The sequence below is a fragment of the Schistocerca cancellata genome, chromosome 4 (genome assembly GCF_023864275.1).
Source record: "Schistocerca cancellata isolate TAMUIC-IGC-003103 chromosome 4, iqSchCanc2.1, whole genome shotgun sequence".
In the NCBI taxonomy this organism is placed as follows: domain Eukaryota; kingdom Metazoa; phylum Arthropoda; class Insecta; order Orthoptera; family Acrididae; genus Schistocerca; species Schistocerca cancellata.
The window spans coordinates 722,830,959-722,840,382 of record NC_064629.1 but is presented as its reverse complement, the minus strand read 5'-3'; the positions used below and the strand labels follow the sequence as shown (position 1 = coordinate 722,840,382).

General features: G+C 45.9%; 1 pseudogene; it reads right to left on the bottom strand.

The window, feature by feature from the left end:
• Window positions 1-5,373: 5,373 nt before the first annotated feature.
• On the bottom strand, window positions 5,374-5,490 carry LOC126186037 (5S ribosomal RNA; annotated as a pseudogene).
• Window positions 5,491-9,424: the final 3,934 nt, after the last annotated feature.

Here is a 9,424-nt window from a genome sequence, read left to right as displayed (position 1 = left end):
CAGCCTACTATTTGATGGTCTATCGTGATGGCGCAGCAAAGACTCCTCAATAGCAGACCTATGCCAAGCACTTTCAGATTCCACATCATCTAAGAACTTCGCTGAGTGATTGTTCTAAATGTAATAAGTGCTGTTACTATCATTATGCACATTTATCAACTTCAGATCTATTTACGGTGGTGGCGGAGAGGAGGAAGCTCCTTAGTCAGCTTGTAAAGTTGCTATATAAATCACGGTTTTCAGTATTTAATAATTTAATAACTGTGCGTTGTGGAAGAAGGAAAATTTCGTAATTGACTTAAAAAGAGCCCAAGAAAAGTATCACAACATTCTTGAAGTTAAAACAAGATTGATCTGTCACGTCATAATTTGTAACAGTCACGGACAAAACCTGGTAGTTTTTTTTATTACGAACAGTTTCCACTCGTAATACCCACATACTAACCTATATCAAATTACTTTTTTTTCTCAGAACCTGTACTTGTCCCCTGGTAGCTGCTGAACTGTGCAAGCCTGTATCTTTTTCAATAAATCACATTAACTTCAGTTATTTTGTATTTCCTTTTCCTATTAAGGGCAATGTAAATAGCACAGACACGAATGTCGATGCCTACATTTGCTTGTAACATGTTAATCACATCATTAACTGAGTAGGAGCAACAGAGCTGACGCAGCAGTTGGCATACTGAACTAGTAACCGGAAGGTGTGCTGTTTGTGCAGCAGCAGCTCCAGCTGCAGACTGTTCAGTACATAAAGAAAGTTTCTTTTCTATACAATTCAAGAGACATTTTTGGGGAAGAATAAGGTACGGTATTTGTAATTTCAAAATACTTACAGACAAACATGTCAAAACTACCTCTCTGCATTAAAAGTGTAACGCAGCCACTATTTGTGATCTCTCGTAGACATTAAATATTACTAAATATGTTTGTAATGTTTAAGAAATAGTCATATGATATGACCTTTTTTTGTCTTCTGTGTGTACATCTGCTTCATCAGAGCAGACGACAAATATTATCATCGACCTATAGCTACATGTAGAGGCTGTTGAAACAACTATTTACACTCCTGGAAATGTAAAAAAGAACACATTGACACCGGTGTGTCAGACCCACCATACTTGCTCCGTACACTGCGAGAGGGCTGTACAAGCAATCATCACACGCACGGCACAGCGGACACACCAGGAACCGCGGTGTTGGCCGTCGAATGGCGCTAGCTGCGCAGCATTTGTGCACCGCCGCCGTCAGTGTCAGCCAGTTTGCCGTGGCATACGGAGCTCCATCGCAGTCTTTAACACTGGTAGCATGCCGCGACAGCGTGGACGTGAACCGTATGTGCAGTTGACGGACTTTGAGCGAGGGCGTATAGTGGGCATGCGGGAGGCCGGGTGGACGTACCGCCGAATTGCTCAACACGTGGGGCGTGAGGTCTCCACAGTACATCGATGTTGTCGCCAGTGGTCGGCGGAAGGTGCACGTGCCCGTCGACCTGGGACCGGACCGCAGCGACGCACGGATGCACGCCAAGACCGTAGGATCCTACGCAGTGCCGTAGGGGACCGCACCGCCACTTCCCAGCAAATTAGGGACACAGTTGCTCCTGGGGTATCGCCGAGGACCATTCGCAACCGTCTCCATGAAGCTGGGCTACGGTCCCGCACACCGTTAGGCCGTCTTCCGCTCACGCCCCAACATCGTGCAGCCCGCCTCCAGTGGTGTCGCGACAGGCGTGAATGGAGGGACGAATGGAGACGTGTCGTCTTCAGCGATGAGAGTCGCTTCTGCCTTGGTGCCAATGATGGTTGTATGCGTGTTTGGCGCCGTGCAGGTGAGCGCCACAATCAGGACTGCATACGACCGAGGCACACAGGGCCAACACCCGGCATCATGGTGTGGGGAGCGATCTCCTACACTGGCCGTACACCACTGGTGATCGTCGAGGGGACACTGAATAGTGCACGGTACATCCAAACCGTCATCGAACCCATCGTTCTACCATTCCTAGACCGGCAAGGGAACTTGCTGTTCCAACAGGACAATGCACGTCCGCATGTATCCCGTGCCACCCAACGTGCTCTAGAAGGTGTAAGTCAACTACCCTGGCCAGCAAGATCTCCGGATCTGTCCCCCATTGAGCATGTTTGGGACTGGATGAAGCGTCGTCTCACGCGGTCTGCACGTCCAGCACGAACGCTGGTCCAACTGAGGTGCCAGGTGGAAATGGCATGGCAAGCCGTTCCACAGGATTACATCCAGCATCTCTACGATCGTCTCCATGGGAGAATAGCAGCCTGCATTGCTGCGAAAGGTGGATATACACTGTACTAGTGCCGACATTGTGCATGCTCTGTTGCCTGTGTCTATGTGCCTGTGGTTCTGTCAGTGTGATCATGTGATGTATCTGACCCCAGGAATGTGTCAATAAAGTTTCCCCTTCCTGGGACAATGAATTCACGGTGTTCTTATTTCAATTTCCAGGAGTGTATTTCACCACGTGACAGTGGATCTCGTCTTCCAAAAGCTGTTACACACCCTTACTCAATATGATCATTACCTGATATTAACACGTCCTGAAAATAGACGGTGGGTTCACAAGAACGTCTTTCTCTGTCAGAAATTTTTCACTACTTCACCATAGTAATTTATATTGTCAGTTTTTATTGAAGGGTTAGATTTTAAATAAAAAGTGAATGAAGAGCATGTATGGCATTTTATAAACGTTTTCCACATTATACAGCGTGAATCAAATCCATAAAGTGACAAGGTAGAAACACTTCGTAATAATTGCAACCACCATCGACTTGAAAAAAAAATGTGGCAAGAAAGCGTGTATACTGTCATGTGGAACATTGTGAGGCATTACTAACTGGCTTGAGTATGCTAGACTGCTGCTGAAAAGCGTCTTCCTATTTTAATTATTAAATAGTTAGTTAATCAGTTATGTGGACATAATTATTGTAAGTTTAGGGCAACGCGTTAACGTTGTTTATAAAGGGACAACTTGGGTTCAGTACTGGATTTAGCTAATACGTGAAGATTTTCATTTATCGATGCTACGTTTGTATCGGCCCAATTGGCCACACTGGTGTTCCTTACGAGCGTAAGTCAGCATCGATGACTCCTCACTGATTGTGTGCTGTGTCGGAGACGAATCATTGGTAAGTACAGGGTAACAGTTATAGAATTGTATAAAATAAAGTCGTCGTAACTTCTGAACGATTTGAGTTAGGACGTTCAAACTGCACTGTTGGCTCGGGCCATGATGGGAATTAGTACGCGCATTATGGTTTGGTTTAGCGATGAAGCCCACTTTCATTTGGATGGGTTCGTCAATAAGGAAACTGGCACATTTTGGAGACTGAGAACCCATATTTAGCTATCGAGAAGTCTCTTCACCCTAAACGGGTGACTTTGTGGTGTGCAACGTCCAGTCACAGAATAATCGGTGCGATATTCCTTGATGGCACGGTGGCGGTTCGTGAAGGTTAAGATTATTTCATCCCCATAATGCAAAGTGACCCTGATTTCGACAAGATGTAGTTCACACAAGACGGAGTTCGATCCCATCGAAGTGGGAGATTGTTTGATGTCCTGGAGGAGCACTTCTGGGACTGCATTCTGGCTCTGGGGTACCCAGAGGTCACTGGCATGTCCCTCGATTGGCCGCCATGTTCTCCGGATCTGACCATTTGCGACTCCTTTTTGTGGAGCTATATTAAAGACAAGGTGTAGACCAATAACCCCAAAACCATAGCTGAGCTGAAAACTGCCATACAGGAGGTCATCAACAGCGTCGATGTTTCGACACTTCAGCGGGTCATGCAGAATTTCACTATTCGTCAGAGCCACATCATCGCCAATGATGACAGGCATATCGAACATGTCATAACATAAATCCGAATATCTGTAGTGACGTTTACATGTTGAATAAAGAGTGTGCACGCCGTAATTTGTTACTAATTTAAGTTTTTTTCATGTAGTTCAATAATTGTCACTCTGTATGAAGTTTATAGCAAAGATCAATTGTTTGTGAAGCACATGTCTAAAATGAACTGAAGCAAAGAAGGAACAAAGGAAGGTAATGGAAGACAGGCTAAATACTGGCAGTCAAGATCCGGAATTCACCGCCGAATCCCATCCTTTGCGGAATACTTGCACGTCAAAGAAACGCCGCTTACGGCGACTGGAAGTTCCCAGTACTCTATAATTGGCTTTTAAATACTTTGTTCAGTTCACCAACTAGTAAGATCATTTCTTCGAGGAAAACCGATATCGACAGAAGCGGAAGGACGTGTAATTACCTCCTTCTAGAAGACTCAAAGAAATTTCTGCGGAAGTGACCTTTGCTTCTGTGCCATTAGCAAGATTTACACACAGTGACGAGTAAAAGACCTTACTCCATGTGCTTTAAACTTGAATGAAATGCCTAAGCCGGCTGGTGTGGCCGTGCGGTTCTAGGTGCTTCAGTCTGGAACCGCTTGACCGCTACGGTCGCAGGTTCGAATCCTGCCTCGGTCATGGCTGTGTGTGATGTCCTTAGGTTAGTTAGGTTTAAGCAGCTCTAAGTTATGGGGGACTGATGACCGCAGATGTTAAGTCCCATAGTGCTCAGAGGCATTTGAACCTTTTTTTTTTTAAAAATGCCTAACAAGCTTCGAGAGTTTGCACATGCGTAGGTGAATGTCGGTAATGTAACGGCGAAAGAGAATCATCAGGGAGCATAATGAAGAAGAAAAATCAGTGAATATTTGTTTTAACCGGCAACAAATCTAGCAACATGGCCCTGATTTGCTTCGATGTCTTCTTTTAATCCGACTTGGTGGGAATCGCAAACACTCGAACAGTATTCAAAATGAATGCCACAAGCGTTATTACGCCTTCTCATTTATAGATGAGCCACACTTTCCCAAAATTCTCTCAATAAAACGAAGTCGAGCATTCGCTTCCCTATCACCAACCTGACGTGCTCAATACATTTCGTATCTCTTTGCAACGTTACGCCTAGATAATTAATAGATGTGATTTTCTCAGGCACTACCTACTAATGATGCAATCCAAGGTTACAGGATTGTTTCTTCTACTCATCCGCATTATCTTACACTTGTCTACATTTAGAGCCGCCTGCCATTCACCACTCTCTCTCCCTCTTTCTCTATCTCTCTCTCGGTCTGAACAGGCCATGGAGGCCCAACGGTACCGACCGGCCGCCGTGTCATCCTCAACCCAGAGGCGTCACTGGGTGCGGATATGGAGGGACATGCGGTCAGCACACCGCTCTTCCGGCCGTATGTCAGTTGACGAGACCTGAGCCGCTACTTCTCAATCGAGTAGCTCCTCAGTTTGCCTCACAAGGGCTGAGTGCAGCCCGCTTGCCAACAGCGCTCGGCAGACCGGATGGTCACCCATCCAAGTGCTAGCCCAGCCCGACAGCACTAACTTCGGTGATCTGACGGGAACCGGTGTTACCACTGTGGCAAGGCCGTTGGCGCGCCGTTCACCACACCAGCTACAAATTCTGTCTAAGTCCTCGTGTATCCTCCTATAGTCACTCAACTACAACACCTTCCTGTACACAACAATGTCATCAGTAAACAGCCTTCAAATCATTAGTGTACGAGGTTGTGCTTAATAGTTAATACAACACAAGTTCTTTTTCCGGAAAGCAGATTGTTTTTATTCAGGACTCCAATGCACCATATTATTCCCCACTGCCCTGGCTAAAATTTTTCAACACCATCTCCGTTCAATGTAACGACCTTGCGCCACATTACTGGGAGAGCCTGTATGTCCACGTAGTACCACTCTCTCCACTGGTCGACGTCGGGGCCTACATCTTGCTCCATCAGTAACCTCCTCATCATCCACGTACTGCTTCTCGCCAAGTGCATCCTTCATTGAACCAAACAGATAGAAGTCGGAAGGTGCGAGATTCGGGCTCTATGGTGGATAAGAAACAACAGTCCCATGACATTTTGTGAGCTCCTCTCGTGTGTACAGACTTGTGCGAAGCCTTGCGTTCTCATGGAAACGCTGAAGTTCGTTTGTATTTTTGTGGCGACGAAACCATTAAGTCGTCTCTTCAGTTTCCTGAGGGTACACAATACACTTCAGAGTTGGTCTTTGCACCGTGAGGGAGGACATCGAATAGAAAACCCCTTCAGAGTTCCAGAAGACCATCGCCATGACTTTACCAACTGAGGGTGCGGCTTTGAACTTTTTCTTCGGAGGGGAGGTGGTGTGGCGTCACTCCATGGATTGTCGCTTTGTTTCCGGTGCTAAGTGATGAACCCACGTTTCAGCATCTGTTACGATTTTCGACAAAAAGTTTCACGGTCAGCCTCGCAACGGGCAAGCAATTCAGTACAGATGGTCCGTCGTTGCTCTTAATGGTCTTCTGTTAGGCGGCGAGGAAGCCAGTGGGCACATGCTTCTGAGAACCCCGACTGGTGGACGAGTGGGTCAGCACTACCAACAGAGACGTCCAGTTGTACAGTGAGGTGTTTGACTGTGATCCACCAGTCATCTCAAATAAGAGTGTCCGCACGTTCCAACACTGCAAGAACTACAGCTGTGTACGACCGGCCGGCACACGGGAGATCAGACAGGTTTTCGCGACCTTTTTGCGATGATGACAGACGAATCGTCCAACGAGTCGCAGTGATTTTATTCATTTCAAATTCTCCATAGTCGTTCTGCAAGCGCCTGTGAATATCTGCGACGCTCTGGTTTTTCGCCAAAATAAACTCAATGATAGCTATTTGGTTGGAACGTACCTCCGTTAAAAACGCCAGTTTGAATGCTACAATAGCGCCACCTTATCGGTATTTCATAAAACTATACGGGCTGAAGCGGGAATATTCCACGATGTCCCGCAACTAATTCCGTATTTTATCAACCGAAATTAGCCCACAAAAACTGTGTTGCATTAGTTAATGAACGCTCTTCGTACATAGAGAAGCGGCCCTGACGATATCGTTGTCTCTGGGTCCTATTACTTAAAAATTCTTCAAGCCACTCGCAACCTAATCCCTATGCTCGGACCTTCGTCGACAGTCTGTTACTCTGGATGATTGATGGAAATATAAAATATTGCAGAGAAACAGCACCAGAATCCTGTACGCTGCCACCAGAAAGAATACGGGAAAGGGGAAGCCGAGGAATGGATGATTAGAGTATAACGTCCCATCGATGAATAGGTCATTAGAGACGGAACACAAGCTCGGTTTGCATAACGACTGGGAATGGGATCGGCCGCGTCCTTTCGAAAATCTGCCTGAAGTGATTTCAGGAAATCGCGGGAAACCTAAATCTGGATGGATAGACGGGAACTTAAACTCCTCTCCTTCCCAATACGAATCCAGTGTCTTACCACCACACCACCTCGCTCGGTGAGCAACTTCCTCTCCGTAAGACTGACTCTTATGTCTCTAAAGTTGTGACTGAGCTTGTTTGTTACTTTCTGTGAGTATCCAAACCTCTGATATTAATTGCTGATCTGCACGACTTGGCACACACTACCTTCACCATTCATACAGACAAAGTCCAAGACGTTATCAAGCCTCTCCACCACTGTTGAAACCGTTATTAACTGTCCTAAGCAGCTTGGAAGTGCATTTCTAGACGCATCTTCTGTTAGCATACTGACACCCAGTGAGCTTGTCGTTTTAATACTTTGTTTGTTTTTGGTTTAAGTGAAATATTTGTGTAAATAATAAATTAGAATAATAAGTTTTGTACTGTTGTGGTCTTCAGTTTGAAGACTGGTTTGAAGCAGCTCTCTACGATAGTCTATCCTGAGCAAGCCTCTCCTTCTCTCCGTGTCTACCACAACCTACACCTTCATGAACCGGCTTACTGTGTTCATGTCTTCGTCTCCCTATACATTACCAAACTGAGGACTCTCTGATGCCTTTTCTAGTCAAGCTGTACCATAAATTTCTTTTCTCCCCAGTTCGATTCACTACCTCCACATTAGTAATTCGGGCTGCTTCTCCTTTCCTACATCTACGTCTACATTTATACTCCGCAAGCCACCCAACGGTGCGTGGCGGAGGGCACTTTTCGTGCCACTGCATTACCTCCCTTTCCTGTTCCAGTCGCGTATGGTTCGCGGGAAGAACATCTGCCGGAAAGCCTCCGTGCGCTCTCGAATCTCTCTAATTTTACATTCATGATCTCCTCGGGAGGTATAAGTAGGGGGAAGCAATATATTCGATACCTCATCCAGAAACGCACCCTCTCGAAACCTGGACAGCAAGGTACACCGCGATGCAGAGCGCCTCTCTTGCAGAGCCTGCCACTTGAGTTTGCTAAACATCTCCATAACGCTATCACGCTTACCAAATAACCCTGTGACGAAACGCGCCGCTCTTCTTTGGATCTTCTTTATCTCCTCTGTCAACCCGACCTGGTACGGATCCCACACTGATGAGCAATACTCAAGTATAGGTCGAACGAGTGTTTTGTAAGCCACCTCCTTTGTTGATGGACTACATTTTCTAAGGACTCTCCCAATGAATCTCAACCAGGCACCCGCCTTACCAACAATTAATTTGATATGATCATTCCACTTCAAATCGTTCCGTACGCATACTCCCAGATATTTTACAGAACTAACTGCTACCAGTGTTTGTTCCGCTCTCATATAATCATACAATAAATGATCCTTCTTTCTATGTATTCGCAATACATTACATTTGTCTATGTTAAGGGTCAGTTGCCAGTCCCTGCACCAAGTGCCTACCCGCTGCAGATCTTCCTGCATTTCGCTGCAATTTTCATAATGCTGCAACTTCTCTGTATACTACAGCATCATCCGCGTAAAGCCGCATGGAACTTCCGACACTATCTACTAGGTCATTTGTATATATTGTGAAAAGCAATGGTCCCATAACACTCCCCTGTGGCACGCCAGAGGTTACCTTAACGTCTGTAGACGTCTCTCCATTGAGAACAACATGCTGTGTTCTGCTTGCTAAAAACTCTTCAATCCAGCCACACAGCTGGTCTGCTATTCCGTAGGCTTTTACTTTGTTTATCAGGCGACATTGCGGAACTGTATCGAACGCCTTCCGGAAGTCAAGGAAAATGGCATCTACCTGGGAGCCTGTATCTAATATTTTCTGGGTCTCATGAACAAATAGAGCGAGTTGGGTCTCACATGATCGCTGTTTCCGGAATCCATGTTGATTCATACAGAGTAGAGTCTGGGTTTCCAGAAATGACACGATACGCGAGCAAAAAAACATATTCTAAAATTCTACAACAGATCGATGTCAGAGATATAGGCCTATAGTTTTGCGCATCTGCTCGATGACCCTTCTTGAAAACTGGAACTACCTGTGCTCTTTTCCAGTCATTTGGAACCTTCCGTTCCTCTAGAGACTTGCGGTACACGGCAGTTAGAAGGGGGGCAATTTCT